The sequence below is a fragment of the Neoarius graeffei genome, chromosome 1 (genome assembly GCF_027579695.1).
Source record: "Neoarius graeffei isolate fNeoGra1 chromosome 1, fNeoGra1.pri, whole genome shotgun sequence".
NCBI classification, from domain to species: domain Eukaryota; kingdom Metazoa; phylum Chordata; class Actinopteri; order Siluriformes; family Ariidae; genus Neoarius; species Neoarius graeffei.
In genome coordinates this window covers 16,493,169-16,511,519 of record NC_083569.1, presented here as the reverse complement: position 1 = coordinate 16,511,519, position 18,351 = coordinate 16,493,169, and the positions used below count along the sequence as shown (strand labels likewise).

The 18,351-nt window shown below is 44.8% G+C and overlaps 1 protein-coding gene across 1 annotated transcript in view; it reads right to left on the bottom strand.

The window, feature by feature from the left end:
• c1h14orf119 (chromosome 1 C14orf119 homolog) overlaps positions 1-18,351 on the bottom strand; it is a 62,107-nt gene that overhangs the window by 41,275 nt on the left and 2,481 nt on the right. The window contains exon 2 of the mRNA XM_060930035.1: positions 17,324-17,434. The gene's annotated coding sequence lies outside the window, so the exon portion shown is untranslated. The remainder of the gene's footprint in view (positions 1-17,323; positions 17,435-18,351) is intronic.

Genomic DNA, 18,351 nt, shown 5'->3' with positions numbered 1-18,351 from the left:
GATTTCACATTCCTGCTTACCACAACATTCAGTACTGTTAGTGGATATGGGCAAACTCCATCTTCCACAAATTTAAAAAATAAAATTTTTTTTTGATCATCCTTGAACATAAATTTTGGGTCATACAATGTACAGTGAAATTATGCCTCATTTCCTTTTTGCGCATAATGACATGTTAATTGACTATCACCATTTAAAAAAACAAAAATTTCACAATATAAGTACATGGATATTTTGCCATTATGCCATCCAAAGTTAACCCCTTATGGACAACAATCTATCAAGGACCGTGACGTCGCCCGGTATGGCGCAGCCGGGGCCCCACCCTGGAGCCAGGCCCAGGGTTGGTGCTCGTATGCGAGCACTTGGTGGCCGGGCCTTTGCCCACAGGGCCCGGCCGGGCTCAGCCCAAAGCGCTGACGTGGGCCCGACCTCCTGTGGGTTCACCACCCACAGAGGTAGCCGTAGGGGGCTGGTGCAGTGTGGATTGGGCGGCAGTCGAAGGCAGGGGCCTCGACGACCTGATCCCCGAACACAGCAGCTAGCTGTTGGGACATGGAATGTCACTTCGCTGGGGGGGAAAGAGCCTGAGCTTGTGCGGGAGGTTGAGAGGTACCAGCTAGAGATAGTCGGGCTCACCTCCACGCACAGCTTGGGCTCCGGAACCCAGCTCCTCAAGAAGGGCTGGACTTTCCACTTCTCTAGAGTCGCCCATGGTGAACGGCGGCGAGCTGGTGTGGGCTTGCTTATAGCTCCCCAGCTCAGCCGCCATGTGTTGGAGTTTACCCCAGTGAACGAGAGGGTCGCCTCTCTGCGCCTTAGGATCGGGGAGAGGGCTCTTGCTGTTGTTTATGCCTACGGGCCAAACCTTCTTGGAGTCCCTGGGAGAGCTACCGAGAGGTGCTCAGACTGGGGACTCCATTGTTCTACTGGGGGACTTCAACACTCACGTGGGCCTGAGTCTGAGTGGACCATGTTCTCTGCCTCCATTGTCGACGCGGCTGTTCGGAGCTGTGGCTGCACCTCACCTGGAGGGGCGTGGTTGGGAGGAATGGCCTCCCCGATCTGAACCCGAGTGGTGTTTTGTTATTGAACTTCTGTGCTAGTCACAGTTTGTCCATAACGAACACCATGTTCGAGCATAGGGGTGTCCATAAGTGCAGGTGGCACCAGGACACCTTAGGTCGGAGGTTGATGATCGACTTTGTTGTCATTTCATCGGATCTCCGGCCCTATGTCTTGGACACTCTGGTGAAGACAGGGGCTGAGCTGTCAACTGATCACCACCTGGTGGCGAGTTGGATCCGCTTGCGGAGGAGGAAGCCAGACAGACCTGGCAGGCCCAAATGTATGGTGAGGGTCTGCTGAGAATGTCTGGCCAAGCACTCTGTCGGGGAGGTCTTTAACTCCCACCTCCAGGAGAGCTTCTCCCAGCTTCTGAGGGAAGCGGGGGACATTGAGTCTGAGTGGACCATGTTCTCTGCCTCCATTGTCGACGCGGCTGTTCGGAGCTGTGGCTGCAAGGTCTCCGGTGCCTGTCATGGCAGCAATCCCCGAACCCGGTGGTGGACACCGGAAGTAAGGGATGCCATCAAGCTGAAAAAGGAGTCCTATCGGGCCATGTTGGCCTCCGGGACTCCTGAGGCAGCTGATGGGTATCGGCAGGCCAGGCGTGCCACAGCTCGGGCAGTTGCGGAAGCAAAAACTCGGAACTGGGAGGAGTTCGGTGAGGCCATGGAGGAGGACTATCGGTCAGCCTCGAAGAAATTCTGGCAAACCGTCCGGCGCCTAAGGAGGGGGAAACAGTACTCTGCCAACACTGTTTACAGTGCGGGTGGGGAGCTGTTGACCTCGACTGGGGACATTGTCGGACGGTGGAAGGAATACTTCGAGGAATTCCTCAATCCCACTGTCAAGTCTTCCATTGAGGAAGCGGAGGCTGATGACTCAGAGGTGGACTCGTCCATTACCCAAGCCAAAGTCACTGAGGTGGTTTGCAAGTTCCTTGGTGGCAAGACACCGGGGGGGGGGGGGGGGGGGGAGATGAGATCTGCCCAAAGTATCTCAAGTCTCTGGATGTTGTGGGGCTGTCTTGGCTGACACGCCTCTGCAACATCGCATGGCAGTCGGGGACAGTGCCTCTGGAGTGGCAGACTGGGGTGGTGTCCCTCTTTTTAAGAAAGGGGACCGGAGTGTGTGCTCCAATTATAGGGGAGTCACACTTCTCAGCCTCCCAGGGAAGGTTTACTCCAAGGTACTAGAAAGGAGAATTCGGCCAATAGTCGAACCTCGGATCCAGGAGGAACAATGCGGTTTTTGTCCTGGTCACGGAACACTGGATCAGCTCTATACCTCATAGGGTGCTTGAGGGTTCATGGGAGTTTGCCCAACCAGTCCACATGTGCTTTGTGGATTTGGAGAAGGCATTCGACCGTGTCCCTCATGGTATTCTGTGGGGGGTGCTTCGGGAGTATGGGGTTCAGGGCTCTTTGCTAAGGGCTGTCTGGTCCCTGTACGAATGGAGCAGGAGTCTGGTTCGCATTGCCGGCAGTAAGTCAGACCTGTTCCCAGTGCATGTTGGACTCTGGCAGGGCTACCCTTTGTCACCGGTTCTGTTCATAATCTTTATGGACAGAATTTCTAGGTGCAGCCAGGGGCCGGAAGGAATCCTGTTTGGGAACCACAGGATTTCATCTCTGCTTTTCGCAGATGATGTCCTGTTGGCTTCTTCAAACCAGGATCTTCAGCATGCACTGGGGCAAGAATCAGCACCTCCAAGTCAGAGGCCATGGTTCTCGACCGGAAAAGGGTGGCTTGCCCTCTCCAGGTTGGTGGAGAAGTCCTGCCTCAAGTGGAGGAGTTTAAGTATCTCGGGATCTTGTTCACGAGTGAGGGAAGGACAGAATGTGAGATCGACAGGCAGATCGGTGCAGCCTCCACAGTGATGCGGTCGCTTTACCGGTCCGTCGTGGTCAAGGAGCTGAGCCAAAAGGCGAAGCTCTTGATTTACTGGTCGATCTATGTTCCGATTCTCACCTACGGTCATGAGCTTTGGGTAATGACCAAAAGAACAAGATCGTGGATACAAGCGGCCGAAATGAGTTTCCTTCGCAGGGTGGCTGGGTGCTCCCTTAGAGATAGGGTGAGAAGCACAGTCACTCGGGAGGAGCTTGGAGTAGAGCCGCTGCTCCTCCATACCGAGAGGAATCAGCTGAGGTGGCTAGGGCATCTCTTTCGGATGCCTCCTGGACGCCTTCCTGGGGAGGTGTTCCAGGCATGTCCCCCCGGGAGGAGGCCCCAGGACACGCTGGAGGGACTATGTCTCTCAGCTGGCCTGGGAACACCTCGGTGTTCTTCCCGAGGAGCTGGCCGAGGTGTCTGGAGAAAGGGAAGTTTGGGCTTCCATGCTCAGACTGCTGCCTCCACGACCCGGCCCCGGATAAGCGGAAGAAGACGAGAAAAATTTTCACAATATAAATACATGGATATTTTGCCATTATGCCATCCAAAGTTGGTATGAATCTGATGAAACATCTAAGAGAAGCTTTTAAAAGATCAGTTTATAAATCTGTTCCTGGTTCCAGTTGGTGATGCTATGATAATGAATCACTATTGACATGTACTGTACACTACACTCACTGTCCAGTTTAAAAGAAACACTTGTACACCTAAAAGAAAGAAACACTTGTACATTTATGTAGTAATCCAATAAGCCAGTCATGTGCATAATGCAATACAGCATAATGCATAAAGTCATACAGATACAGGGCAAGCGGTTCAGTTCACGATCACATCAAACATCAGAATGGGGGGAAAAGTGTGATCACTGTGACTTTAAATGTGGCATGGTTGTCGGTGTCAGATAGACTGGTTTGAATATTTCATAAACTGCTGATCTCCTGGGATTCTTACAGAATAGTGCGGAGAAGGGGGGAAAAAAATCCTGTATGTGAAGGGTCTGCATCTGAAACACCTTACTGAGGAGAGAATGACCAGACTGGTCTGAGCTGACGGGAAGTCTATAGTAACTCAAATAAGCACTCTTCACAACCCAAGTCAGCAGAAAAGCATCTCAGAACACACAACACAAACTAGGGCTGCACAATTAATCGAATTTAATCGAAAATCACGATTTTGGCTGCCACGATTAAATTAAATGAAAATCGCGATTTATTTCCATTTAAAACCCGAGCTCTGCTGCATATGATCAAGCACTTTTTGACCAGTACTCCGCCAAACCATTAGGGGGCGAACCGATGCATGTAAGGTTTCATTTTAGTCAAGCCTTTTGTTAATGGTGTTTATGAGGTAAAGGAGTAGATCTGGAGGGTCCTCAGACAGAGTGTTTTGGTAAACTCAGGGATTAAAGCAAAAAAAAAATCCTGAGCCTGAACTTTGTCGACACAGGCAAGAAACTAATATATATATATGTGTGTGTGTGTGTGTGTGCGCACGTGTTTTGGATTGTGTGTTTATTTTCAAGCCATACCAGGGGGTTTGTGGGGGCATGGGATCAGAGATTGCATGAATGGAAAATTAAATTTGACTTTTGAAAATCCAATACCAAAAACGGCCAGAAGATGGCAAAAGTGCATCTACTATATCTACCACCTGTATGTACCACATTTCTTTTGATATCCAGTTTTGGTGCTCAGCGTTGTCCTTAACAAGTAATAAATTAACCTACAGTCACAAGGTGAACTGTTACAAAGGTAGATGAAATTCAGTATGGCATTTAGAGAGCATTAAAAGTTTTAATAATTGAAATAATTTAACAATTTCACCATTTCAATAACTTTGAACATCAGTAGTAGAATGGCAAATTAAATACACAAATGTTATTTAAACCAATAGAACGTTTATTTTTAACACCTTTCTCTAGGGTCGTCACATCTGCCCCAGAGTTCACGAACTGCATTTTGCCCACGCCACCATGCAATTCCGTTTTCTCTCTCTCTCCCTCGCCCTTCTCTCCAACACAAAAGTTCATTTATTTTATTTTTTTTACTTTTTACCCTCTCTCCGTTGAATGGAGCCGTAACGGCGCGAGGTGACTTTCCGTGTCGATCTTCAGCACTGCACCGCATCGAAGCAAGGAAGAAATGAGAGGAGGGGGTAAAGGCTTTCCTTAGACCCGCCCCATTCTTCTTCTGATTGGCTAATACTGTCAGTTTCAGAGCGCTCCTTTACTACCATTGGCTGACAAACACAAGAGGGATTTCGACGGTCATTTTTTTTTTTTTTAATTGCCGTCAATTTATTTTCGATTTATTATTTTTTTAAATCCACGGGCAATCACTACAAACCGGAAATCCGGCATGGTGCCGGAGAACTTTAATCCCTGTAAACTGGGATGTATGGATGCTGTCAGTCCCCACTCGCTTGCTCACTCGAGTTTGTTGACGGTGTAGTGGCTGGCTGCTTTATGTCCCGGGGCTCCCTCATGCCTGTTACCTTCTGGCTCTCTCCTTTTAGTTATGGTGTCATAGTTAGTTGCCGGAGTCCCTGCTTGTACTCGGTGCAATATGTATACTGTTCCTACTTATTCAGGTGACATTGGGCATACCTAACAACCTGTGTTTTCTTTCCCTCCCCCCCACCCCAAATCTGTCCCTCTGAGTTACATGGAGTCAACAGGAAATCTTTTGGTGGAGACGGTGGAGACCTCGACTGGCTATCGTAGCCTGCAGGGAATCGGCCGTCAGACATTCTGTCGCATGTCCCAGACCCGGTGAAATGTAACTAAATTGTCTTGGCCAGCCCAAAGGGTCCCATCTGCATCTCATCATTGCTGAGGAGTGTGCTCCCATCACCCAATCAAGCATCCAGCCAGAGCAGGTAATGATATATTTTACCATATTAACATGCCATTGTGTGTTATGCCTGATGTAAAGACTCTCGTCTCTGCGAGCCTACCACACAGATTTAATACTTGTCATTTTTAGGGCATACCTAACAACGTGTTTTCTTTCTCTCTCTCTCTCTCTCCCCCCCCCCCCCATCTGTCCCTCTGAGTTACATGTTGATCCTGGGATTGAGATGCTGGCCTCTTCTGCCCCTCGGACCTGCTTGATCCATCCTGGTGCCCTGTGTCTGGTCGGAGTTTTATCGCCCCACTCCTGTGAAGGACAGCCCCATGAGGACAGTTGAGAGTTATACCTGTTAAAACTGTTAATATTATAGTCAGGCTGTCTGTTGTTGCCCAAATGAGGATGGGTTCCCTTTTGAGTCTGGTTCCTCTCGAGGTTTCTTCCTCATGTCGTCTGAGGGAGTTTTTCCTTGCCACCGTCGCCACAGGCTTGCTCATTGGGGATAGATTAGGGATAAAATTAGCTCATGTTTTAAGTCGTTCAAATTCTGTAAAGCTGCTTTGTGACAATGTTTATTGTTAAAAGCGCTGTACAAATAAACTTGATTACTCCGCCTAAATAAGCAAGCAAGCCTTAGGCGGAGTAATGAAACCTTACATGCGTCGGTTCGCCCTCTAATGGCGTGAGAGTAGGTAACAGATTGAGGTGAGAGAGAAAAGCTATGTCGGAACAACAGACTATTTAGCACTGGAGGCAATGTTGTGACCTGCCTTCGCTCATGTTTAAAGCCAGAGCATGTTGATAGGCTGCTCTTTCTAGCTAAAAACTTGTAGGCCTCAGTATAATGCTATGTAATTGTTGCAACTGAGTTTTCAGTTCCTTCATCCTTTGGTAATTTCTTGGATAAATTTCATTTATTTGTCATTTGGAAATCAGAATTTCTCTTTTAAATTTCATTCTGCACTGAAAGCTGTTCATATCGTTTGTTTGAATTAGGGGTGGGCAAAAATGTCATATCAGGATTTTTTAACATAAAATCTCGATTTCGATTTTTTATCACGATCTTCCATCGAAAAAAAAACAAAAAAAAAAAAAACAGGGATTTTGGCGCTACAAACCTTTCTGAACAGATTTTAATTAATAGTAGCAATTTTGCATGTGCAAACATTGTAAACACACAGATAACACTCACTACGTTTACATGCACATAGAGAGAATCGAATTTCTGCCGTTGCTCGACTGAAATCGAAGTTCAAAATGCCATGTATACACCTTAATTCGGCTGAAATTGAACCGAACTTGAGTTCTTGGAATCGAGCTACACGACCTAGATTATGCGATTTCTGCCGAGCTACTTAGTGCATGTAAACCCTGTTGAGCTACGTATTCGAGCTACTTACTTCAGCACTGTCCCTTCCGGAAGTGACAAGACCACAAGGGAAACACAACAGCCTCGGTCGGCATGACAACGAATCATGACAACGGCATGAATCTTTTCTTTTTGTGGCATTGTTTGCACTGTTAAAATTTAGCTCACTTACTGTATCACCAAATACATCTGTACAGCTGTTGCATAGCTGTGAATTGTGTCGAAAAAACAGCCTCGGTCGGCATGACACTTCACCTTAGCCGCCCACTTTATTAGGAACACTTCAGTTCGTACATACAAACTACAAACACTCTTCTTAGAGTTTATTTTATTTTTAAAAGGGACAGTGTACAAATTAAACATTATCCTTGTGGTCAGGACAGATGTCTGTACCAGGTTATAGCAGTGCATGCTAATTTCCACCTGTAGTCACTTTGTTTATACTCTTGAATAGCTCTTCTTCATGACAACAACCGGAAGTGTACCAACACGATGGGGCGTGTAGCGCCACCTGTGGCTCGGGTGCACAATGCACCCATAACAATAGCTCGATTTAAACACTGTGCATGTAGGATTGGATTTCTCTGGCACCCTGCTGGGACCTTCAGCTCGATTACCGACAGCAGCTCGATTTGGATGTGCATGTAAACGTAGTCACTGATAAAGTGCACTATTGGTTGTGAAGACAACAGCACTAAGTAAACATCACTCTGATAAAGTGCATTCTTAGAATATAAAAAAGAAAGTAAAATATGAAATGTTGAATAACACACAGTCTTCGGTTATTTTGAAATGATTTAAGTATCAAAACACCAAATAGCTTTTTGAAAATGGTCCAGACTGGTGGTGGGGAGGCTTCTGCATAGCTTTATTGTGGCTGTTTGAATGTTGCTAGCACCAGCCTCTTGTGCTCGAAATGTAGTTTATACTTAAAGAAGCCTTCCCCAAACTTGACAGCCAGAGACCTCTGCACTCTGCCCAAAGAACCAGCGCGGGCACGGTGCGCCACCTCGGGATAGAAACGAAACCTAAGCGGAGCCCCGCGGCGCGCCTCCGCGCCACGGGGCTCCACTTAGGTTTTGTTTCTATCCCGGGCTCCAGCCCGACGATAAGCCACGGTGCTCGGCTTTAGTTTCGTTTTCTCATCGGCGGCTCCAGCCTCCCCAAGCTTAGAATGTGTAGATTCCATTTCTGACAATAAGTTCCGTTTCAGATGCATACCGTATTGGCCCGAATATAAGACGAGGTTTTTTTGCTCTAAAAATAGATCTAAAAAGGGGGGGGGGTCGTCTTACATTCGTGGACTAGACAAAATGCCATCGAAAACAACATTTTACAACGAGTGTTTTGACTTGTAATAACAACAAAATAATGAATCGGCCACCGTCCCTCACGCATTATCACAACAAAAAATAAAAATGGAGAAGACACGAGACTGTCTTAAACGAAGTGGTTCAAAGTCAGGACAAATTAATCAAATGCTTAGACGGAATTATGACGCCAATTTTAAAATGATGGTAGTGAATGTGGCGGAATCGTCCAATAATTGTCAGGCTGCCAGAAAATTTGGGGTCACGGAGTGCAATGTTCGTCGGTGGCGAGCACAAAAAGACCGTCTTCGGAATGCTAACAGTCAAAGAAAAGCTTTCCGTGGACCTCAAAGCGGTCGTTTCGAGGAAATTGACAGACGAGTCTGTCATATCCCCCCAGCTGAGTTCAAGGCGAGCCTGGGGTGGGTCAAAAGAATGATGAGCCGCAACGGACCATCACTGAGGCGCCGAACAAGCCTGGCCCAGCGTCTGCCCTCAGACTTCGAGGACAAGCTGCTGAGTTTTCAGCGGCATATCATTAAATTAAGGAAAACGCACTCCTATCCCCTCGACCAAATCGGCAATGCCGATCAGACCCCTGTTTTTTTTTATATGCCATCTTCGGTGACCGTGGCAAAGCGAGGTGACAAATCAGTCCTTGTGCGCTCAACGGGAAATGAAAAAAGCAGGGTCACTGTCATGTTGACATGTCTTGCGGACGGCACTAAACTTCCTCCCTACCTGATTTTGAAGCGAAAGACTATCCCTAAGGAGGCCATGCCAGCTGGCATTATTGTGCGTGCACAGGAGAGGGGCTGGATGGACACTGAGCTGGTGGTAGACTGGCTGAAAGTTGTGTGGGGTAGGCGACCTGGTGCGCTTTCAAAAAAGCGGGACATGCTCGTTCTGGATGCTTTCCGTGGCCACCTAACGGAGCAAGTGAAAGCACAAGTGCAGAAAATGAACGGGGATCTTGTGATCATCCCAGGCGGAATGACGAGCCAACTGCAGGTGCTGGATGTTGTCGTCAACAAGCCCTTTAAAGATAATCTACGCAAGAAGTACACGGAGTGGCTCCTGTCAGGTAACCACGCACTCACACCAACGGGGAAAATTCAGAAGCCTGCGGTGCGCCTGCTTTGTGAGTGGATCCTGCAGGCATGGCATGCCATTTCGCCAGACAGCATCGCTCATGGGTTCAAGAAGTGCTGCATATCAAATGCATTAGATGGATCCGATGACGACATCCTGTGGGAGGGACTGGTGCAGCAACATCAAAGTGACGACGATAGTGAGAGTGATAGCGATGCAGAAGATCTTTGTGCTTAGTGGCTGTTTGTTTTCATGTTTTGCTGTTTTAAGCAATAGTTCATTCTTCTTTGTATTTTTTGCTGCTTTCTTGGGCAATGTTTTGCTCCATTGGCATGGGATCCATTTAGGCCTAAATCTGATGAATTGAATAGGAGATGGTAGCAATATTCTGTTTTAATTAAAGCTTGCTGTAGTTCAGCCTCAAAGTGTTTTTTGGCATTTAAGCAAAGTGTTCATACTATGGCTACTGTGCAATATCTTGTGGTAAATGTGAAAAATAAATCCTCTACCTCAATGAATTATAAACAGACAAAACTGATTGATTTTCAAATAAATAAGTTTTCTATATGAAATTTGGTGTCATTTTTTTTCTCCCAAAACATGAGCCTGGAAAGGGGGGGTCGTCTTATATTCGGGGTCGTCTTATATTCGGGCCAATACGGTAATTCTGCAATTTCCGCCCGTTTTCCGCGATCGCGGATTTTCAGTCCCTCTACAGGTTAAGGACGTCTTACGTCTGCCGCGTCGGCGGGAACCAGCATAGAACGTCAAGTTATTGTACCCAAAGGGGGGAAAAAAAAAAAAAAAAGTTATTGCGCTCATTGGCCAAGGCGATCTATACGATTTCTCCACTTTGGCAGATCGTCTGCGATCTACTCGTTCTTATTCTTAACGATTTTATATCGTCAGATTGCACACCCCTAGTTTGAATATAGTGAAATAAAATTTAAGTGATTTCCCTAACATCAAGAATAATTGTGATTAATAATCACGATTACAATTTTGATCAAGATAATCGTGATTATCATTTTTTCCATAATCGTGCAGCCCTAACACAAACCTTGAGGTGGATTGGCTACAACAGCAGAAAACCACATCAGTTTCCACTCCTGTCAGCCAAGAACAATAATCTGATGTGACCATGATTACAGACTCACTGAATGAGACTGGAAAAAGACCAGGTCATTTTTTTTTCCTAATTTTCAGCTGTCCATTTTGGGTGAGCCTGTGCCCATGATAGTCTCAGGGCCTGAGAGTACTTCTGTGGACACAGCTTCGAGCAATGCAAATACAGATGTGCACATGGATGTCTCCAAAACATACTCAAGTTTCTGCTGTTGCTGGCATGCATCTGTGCACAATCAATGCATGTGCACTACAACTTTATTGTAATACCCCATCTGACCTTCCAGGAGTGCCGAAGAGCATGGTCTAAAATTAGGACAATCCCCTGGGGGAAAAAAGAAAAAGAACACAAAATGCATGCAGGGCAGTTTGCAACATGGTGACCTCGAGAGATGATGAACTAACGAGTTTAATGCTGATTTGGGAAGAAGAACAAGACGAGGAAAAAGATGGAGGAGTATGGGAGCACTTGACGAAACAAGGGTCATGGATGGAGATTTTACATGCTGGTAACAAGCATGTCCTGTATCAGAGCCCCACCAAACGCCGGCAACAACTATTTTAATTACAAACTGTATATTTTTCTAATAGTGACAAGTGATGCCCATTGCAATGGGGTATGTTGGGGCATACAGTCACAAAAGTGATGGCTGGGTTTTCAAGGAGCATGTTTTTGGCTTAAAAATCCTTAAGGATGCTCTGGGGCTACCACCACCAGCCACCCTGTTTGGCACAGGCATATCTCTACATATTTATGGGGAACGCTGCTTTCCTGTTGCATTCAAATTTGACCATTTCCTAGTAAGTGCATCATATTGTTTTTCAAACATGTTATTTGTTTAATTTATGGTTTGTGCATTTGGTTGGTTGGTAAATATACACACAGTATTTTGACATTGTTGTTTTTACTGTTGTATCTTGGATCTAAACTCAGTGCGGAACAGAGCATTATATATATATATATATATATATATATATATATATCTCATCTCATTATCTCTAGCCGCTTTATCCTTCTACAGGGTCGCAGGCAAGCTGGAGCCTATCCCAGCTGACTACGGGCGAAAGGCGGGGTACACCCTGGACAAGTCGCCAGGTCATCACAGGGCTGACACATAGACACAGACAACCATTCACACTCACATTCACACCTACGGTCAATTTAGAGTCACCAGTTAACCTAACCTGCATGTCTTTGGACTGTGGGGGAAACCGGAGCACCCGGAGGAAACCCACGCAGACACGGGGAGAACATGCAAACTCCACACAGAAAGGCCCTCGCCGGCCCCGGGGCTCGAACCCAGGACCTTCTTGCTGTGAGGCGACAGCGCTAACCACTACACCACCGTGCCGCCCATATATATATATATATATATATATATATATATATATATATATATATATATACATACACATATATATACATACATATATACATACATATACACACATATATACATACATATACACACATATACATACATATACACACATATATACATACATATACACACATATATACATACATATATATGTGTGTGTGTGTGTGTGTGTGTGTGTGTATGTAAAATGATTTTTGTTTGAAGCACCATTCTATGTAAACTATAGAGACTGTTCTGTGTGAAACCCCAAGGAGAACAGCACTTTCTGAAATACTCAATACCCATCGGGCACCAAGAACTATTCCAGTTAAAGTCACATGCCCCTTTTCCACCAAAGCAGTTCCAGGGCTGGTTCGGGGCCAGTGCTTAGTTTGGAACCGGGTTTTCTGTTTCCACTGAACAAAGAACTGGCTCTGGGCCAGAAAAAACGGTTCCAGGGTAGCACCAACTCTTTGCTGGGCTAGAGGAAAGAACCGCTTACGTCAGCGGGGGTGGGGGGGTGGGGGTGGTGGTGTTTGTTGTTGACCAATGACAATCGCAAGACCGCGAGAAGGCGCCATTTCTGATCCCAATGAAGCACCGTAAAGCCGGAAGCAGCAGCTGTACAAACGCGAAGTTATCCATTATTATTGTTGCTGCTGCTTTTTCTCTATGTTCTTGTTGCTTCGATGTTCGCGCCAAGGTTTATGCAAACGCGCGACGTAACTGACGTATACAGTGATGTAATGATGTGGCTCCCCTTAGCACCCCGAGCTATGGAAAAGCAAACTGGTTCTCAGCTGGCTTGCAAGTTGAACGAGTTGTGAACCAGCACTGGCCCCGAACCAGCCCTGGAACTGATTTGGTGGAAAAGGGGTAACAGAGAACAAGCGCTTTTTTCCATGTTCTCTCCCCCTCCCCCATTTTCTCCCTAATTTGGCCATATCCAATCATGGTGAATTTCCACCCACCAGACAGCCTCTCCCCCATTACATGACAGCTGCCAACCAGGGAGGGGTGAAGGACATCATGTTCTTCCTCCAAGGCACGTGAAGCCAGCCAACTGCATCTTTTCTCATGCAGTGTTTGGGGGGGGGGGGGGGGGGGGGGGGGGGCTACAGACTCAGAGGAAAGCATACTTCCATATGCATTAGCTCATATGCCCATGATTGGCTAATGGTACTTTTGGTTGACAGGGGAGAGTGAGTATGTCACCACTCCCTAGAGACATGATCTATTTTGCTTCCTTGAGTCATTAATGGCTATGGCAACATAGGAATTCAAACTCATGATCTCCAGATGATAGGGTGTGGTGAACGCTTTTCTATTGCCCTGCTCAAGAGTCCTACACTTTCTCCTCATTCTGATGTTTGATGTGAACATGAAATGAAGCTCTTCACCTGTAGCTGCCTGATTTTTAACCCCGCCGACAGTAGTCGGAGGGGTTATTATTTTCACCTGCGTCAGTCTGTGTGTGTGTGTATCTGTCTGTCTGTCTGTGTCTGCAAGATATCTCAAGAACCAATGGATCGATTTGGACCAAATTTTGCACGTGTTGCCAATCACCCAGGAAGGAAACCATTAAATTTTGGAGGTCAAAGGTCAAGGTCATGGCAGAACTTCGAAATTTTCGCCCAATGTATTTTAATAGGGAAAAGGCAGGGTTTGCACTCGTTAGAGTGTCCCTGTCTAGTTTTGCATTGTGCTGTTGCCACATGATCAGCTGATTGGATAACTGCATAAATGAGCAGGTGTACAGCTGTTCCTATTCAAGTGGATGGTTTGTATACACTACCAGTCAAAAGTTTGGAAACACCTTCAAATTCGATGTTTTTATTTTTTTTTTCCTACATTGTAAATTAATACTGAAGTCATCCAGACTATGCAGCAACACGTAAGGAATCATTTAGTAAACTTAAAAATGTTAATCAAACCAAAATATGTTTTAGATTTTAGATTCTTCAAAGTAGGCACCTTTTGCTTTGATTACAGCTTTGCACACTCTTGACATTCTCTCAATCAGCTTCATGAGGTAATCACTCGAAATGGTTTTCCAACAATCTTGGAGTTCCCAGAGGTGCTGATCACTCGTTGGCTGCTATGCCTTCACTCTGCGGCCCAACTCATCCCAAACTTTTTCGGACTGACCGACCTTCATTTCTTAAAAGTAATGATGGACTGTCACTTTTCTTTACTTAGTTGAGTAGCTCTTGGCATAATATGGATTAGAACAGTACTCAAATAGGACCATTCACTGTATACCAACTCTACCTCTTCACAACACAACTGATGGTCTCAAACACATTAAAAGGTCAAGAAATTAACTCTTGACAAGGCACAGCTGTAAACTGAAAGCCATTCCAGGTGACTACCTCGTAAAGCTGACTGAGAAAATGCCAAGATGTGCAAAGCTGTCATCTAAGCAAAAGGTGCCTACTTTGAAGAATTTAAAATATAAAACATACTCTGGCTTGATTAACACTTTTTTTGTTTACCAAATAATTCCATATATATTTCTTCATAATGTCGATGACTTTAATATTACTCTGCAATTCAGAAAATTTTTAAATAATGAAAAAACACTGAATTAGAGGCGTTTCCAAACTTTTGACTGGTACTGTACATGGCCAAAGGTATGTGGACACCTGACCATTACACCCATATCTGGTTTTTCCCCAAACTGTTGTCACAAAGTTGTAAGTACTCAATGGCCTAGAACGTTTAAAATGAACTTGCATAGACACAATGGTCTAGAATGTTTTTGCATGCTGTCGCATTACAATTTATTTTCACTTTGACGAAAGGGCCCAATAAATGTTTCATTTTTACACTGTGCCCAAAGTAAGGTACAGCAACAAATAGTCTGCCAAGGTTGAGGTCAAGGATCTCAAGGGGCTGGAGTCCAAGATTTCAATGTCCAAATGTGGCTTCCCAGATAAGGTGTTTCTGAGGCTATGACAATGAAATAATATCAAGGGCTGAAAAAAATATGAAAACATAGGATTTAAACAGAAATTCACAGGCCTTAGTTTTGGGACCCATTCATCACATAGACAAAGTTTGAAAAAAAAAAATCTGAGATGATACTGCCTTATCATATTTGACCCTGCTGCAATTCACAGAAACAACTGGAATCCAAGCACCAAAATGTGTATTTGTGGTTGCCATTTTGTGCTGGGCATGTTGGATTTTTGTATACATTATAGCATGCTTAGCTCAATCTTTAGCAAGCCCATGGTAGCCAGACAACAGCCATAGCAAAACCATATGTTGATGCCATTTGTAATGGTTTTCAGAACGATTTGTGTTGATCTTTAGTGCAACTAACAACAATCAATAATTTTTCTGATGTTCTGTCTTTGGACAACTAGGTAACGGTGCCTCCTGTGATGGCGCTTCTAGAGAGAGAAATCCTTTAGTATACCCCAAGAATACCACACTCTCAGCAAATATCAAGAGACAAAAAGATGCAGTGTTGTGCACTATACCTATGGTGTAGATTCTATACAAGAGTAAAATCAACCTTTGCAGTCTTTGCTGGCATCACTGTTGCCACCTTCATCTCTCATATACATAATCGCCCTTAAAATTTGGACTTTGGCATCTTCCTGCATCCCAAATGTGCCACCTATACCTTGGATCAAGGATAGTAGTCTTTCACAGGAGTGCTATAACTGCATTTGGGCTGTACTTTTCACCAAGAACACTGCACTTTTTTTCTTCTTGATGTTTGCTGTGTGTGTGGTATCCTTGGGGTCTGGGCTAGAACTTCACCCTATGTGAGCATATTTATATGCAGCCTCTCACTCCACTGTAATTAGTGTTTAAATCCACAATTCTATTCATCACTAATTGATGGATGTTTGATTACTGTTACTGATTTGTTATGGTTTACACCCTTGACAATGTGTATTTATTGGAAGTCTGTTAGAAGAAAAAAAGAAAAGTTCTGCAGGATTAACCTGGTTGATATAATGATCTACAACTGCTATAGATTCTCACAATTTATATTAACACAATATCATGATGGCAGATTTCCAATTTTCACGGAGAAGGAGGAGCAGCCGGAAACGTGATGCTACCAAGCAGACTAATTACAGTTGTTGTGGTCTGCAATGCTGGAACATGCAGTTATATTTTTGGGGAGGTACACATCAAGCACATTGTACGCAGCTATGTCATACCCTCTGCAGGGCTTTCCCCAGAAAAAAATATCAGAGCGGTGCTATTGATGCAGAGCCCAGCCCCTAAGGACTACAGGAAGAGGAACTGAATCTCTCAGCAGAGTCTCTAATGCAGGTCTGGAATTTCATCATTTTAGGGGCAAGGCCACTTGGCCTTTTGTGCTGTCAATTTTTTGAGGGCACGAAGGCCAAAAGCCAGGGCACCAAGGCCATAAAATAAAACAATGATTTTAAGTTCACGTCTATAATGAATTTAATTTAAGGACTAATGACTCTTCTGAGGAAGATTGGAATCTCAGTCGAAACTATCAAGCAGGTAAAGAAACATCTACACTATTATGTCTGAAGATAAGAAAATATTGAACACATCTAAACTTATCAATCCATCACTCACTTCAAAAATTGTAAAACTTATTAAACCTATATCCTACCATAATTTTTGTTCAATTGACACCAAATGTGCAAGAGCATCTTCAGACTGTACTACTACGCAGATTTTTGATTAATCAAAATTGAGCCTGGAGTACATCAAAATGTTTGACTGTAAATGGAACATATACTAGCATGCAGGCTACTGATTAACCCATAAGAGCCCAGACCGATTTCTTAATCAAGGAAAATTATTGAGGAAATACCACTTTTAAAGATTAGTTTTATTGTATTATTTAAACAGTATGAGTATATGAAGAGTATATGAGACAGTCATTGGGTGTTCTCATTTTTGTAATTTAAACAAACTTAAACTATCATGTTTTACCTCAGGCCACAGTGCTGCCCTGTTGTGATTGGCGCAAAACTCAAGACAAGTCTGTGCTTGTCCATTGACGGCTACAGAGGAAGTTGCGCCATTTTCTAATTTACACAGAGCAATTTAAGGTCTTTGCACTTTTGACAGCAAGCTAATTAGCATTTGTTACCGGCTACAGTCGGTACTCAGCGCGTTAAAAGTGGGTCAACGTTGTAACGACATAACGTTACTGTACAAGCAATGCTTATTTAACGGTAACAAACTTAAGCCCTATAAGTTGAAATTCCTACCTTACTCGTTCGTTAATTTATCACACAATCTTACCTCAGTCAACTGCTTCCCTCCTTCTGTGAAAATTCAACGTCTCAGACGCGGACACAAGGGGGTGGGGGATGCGTTTGATTCAGACCCCGTCCACACGTAGCCGGGTATCTGCTAAATCAAAGATATTTTTCTACGTTTTGGCCTGTCATCCACATGAAAACACATCAAAAACAAATATTTAAAAAAACTCCGGGCAAAGTGAAGATTTTTGAAAACTCCGTGTATGCCTTTTCGTGTAGACAGAGATAACCGGAGGTTTGCGTTTTAGAACGTCACAATCTGCGCCAAAAAAATGACAACAAATCTGCCCTGACGTCAAACGTGCGACCTTTGTTTACTGCAGAAGCCAGATTAAGCATGGACTTAAGCTAGCCGCACACTACGGCGATCCACGCGGTACTGAACCGACCCATTTCAGAGCCGACTCCCGACAGGGCACGCACATATCCCCCGACTGTTGACGAGTGCAGTCGCGATTGAAGCGACACGTGACAACTTAATAGCTTTGTGATTGGCTATTGGACATAGTTACTGTTAAATCCAACACTTGAAGATGCTACAGGCTGAATTACAAATGACACAACATGGAATATGTAGCGCACTATCTAGGCTGCATGAGCTATTATTCCCAACCTTAAATAGTGCACTTATATAGGGGAGTTAAAGCGATTTGGAATTCAGCCACACAACTTGAGCAGAGTGGCTTTCCAGCCCACTGTGTCTATGGATAGAGTTTCAGTCTATGGAATTACAGTATATACCTGCATTAGGTGCTACCAACACGTATTTCTCGTGCTAGAAATTGTTTAATGATGTCACGTGTTATATGCGAAAGATATGATTGGCTATTGCTAGCGACTCTCGCCGATCAGTCTGGCTCCCGATTAGTTTTTCGAATCGGCTGTGAGATGAGTCGGTACCATCGAAAACTAGTCTTTACGCCTGACTCGCGACTTCAGTTGGCTCGGTACGCTGAAAATCGGCGTAGTGTGCGGCTAGCTAAAGAGTAATGGATCGGAGTAGTGCCT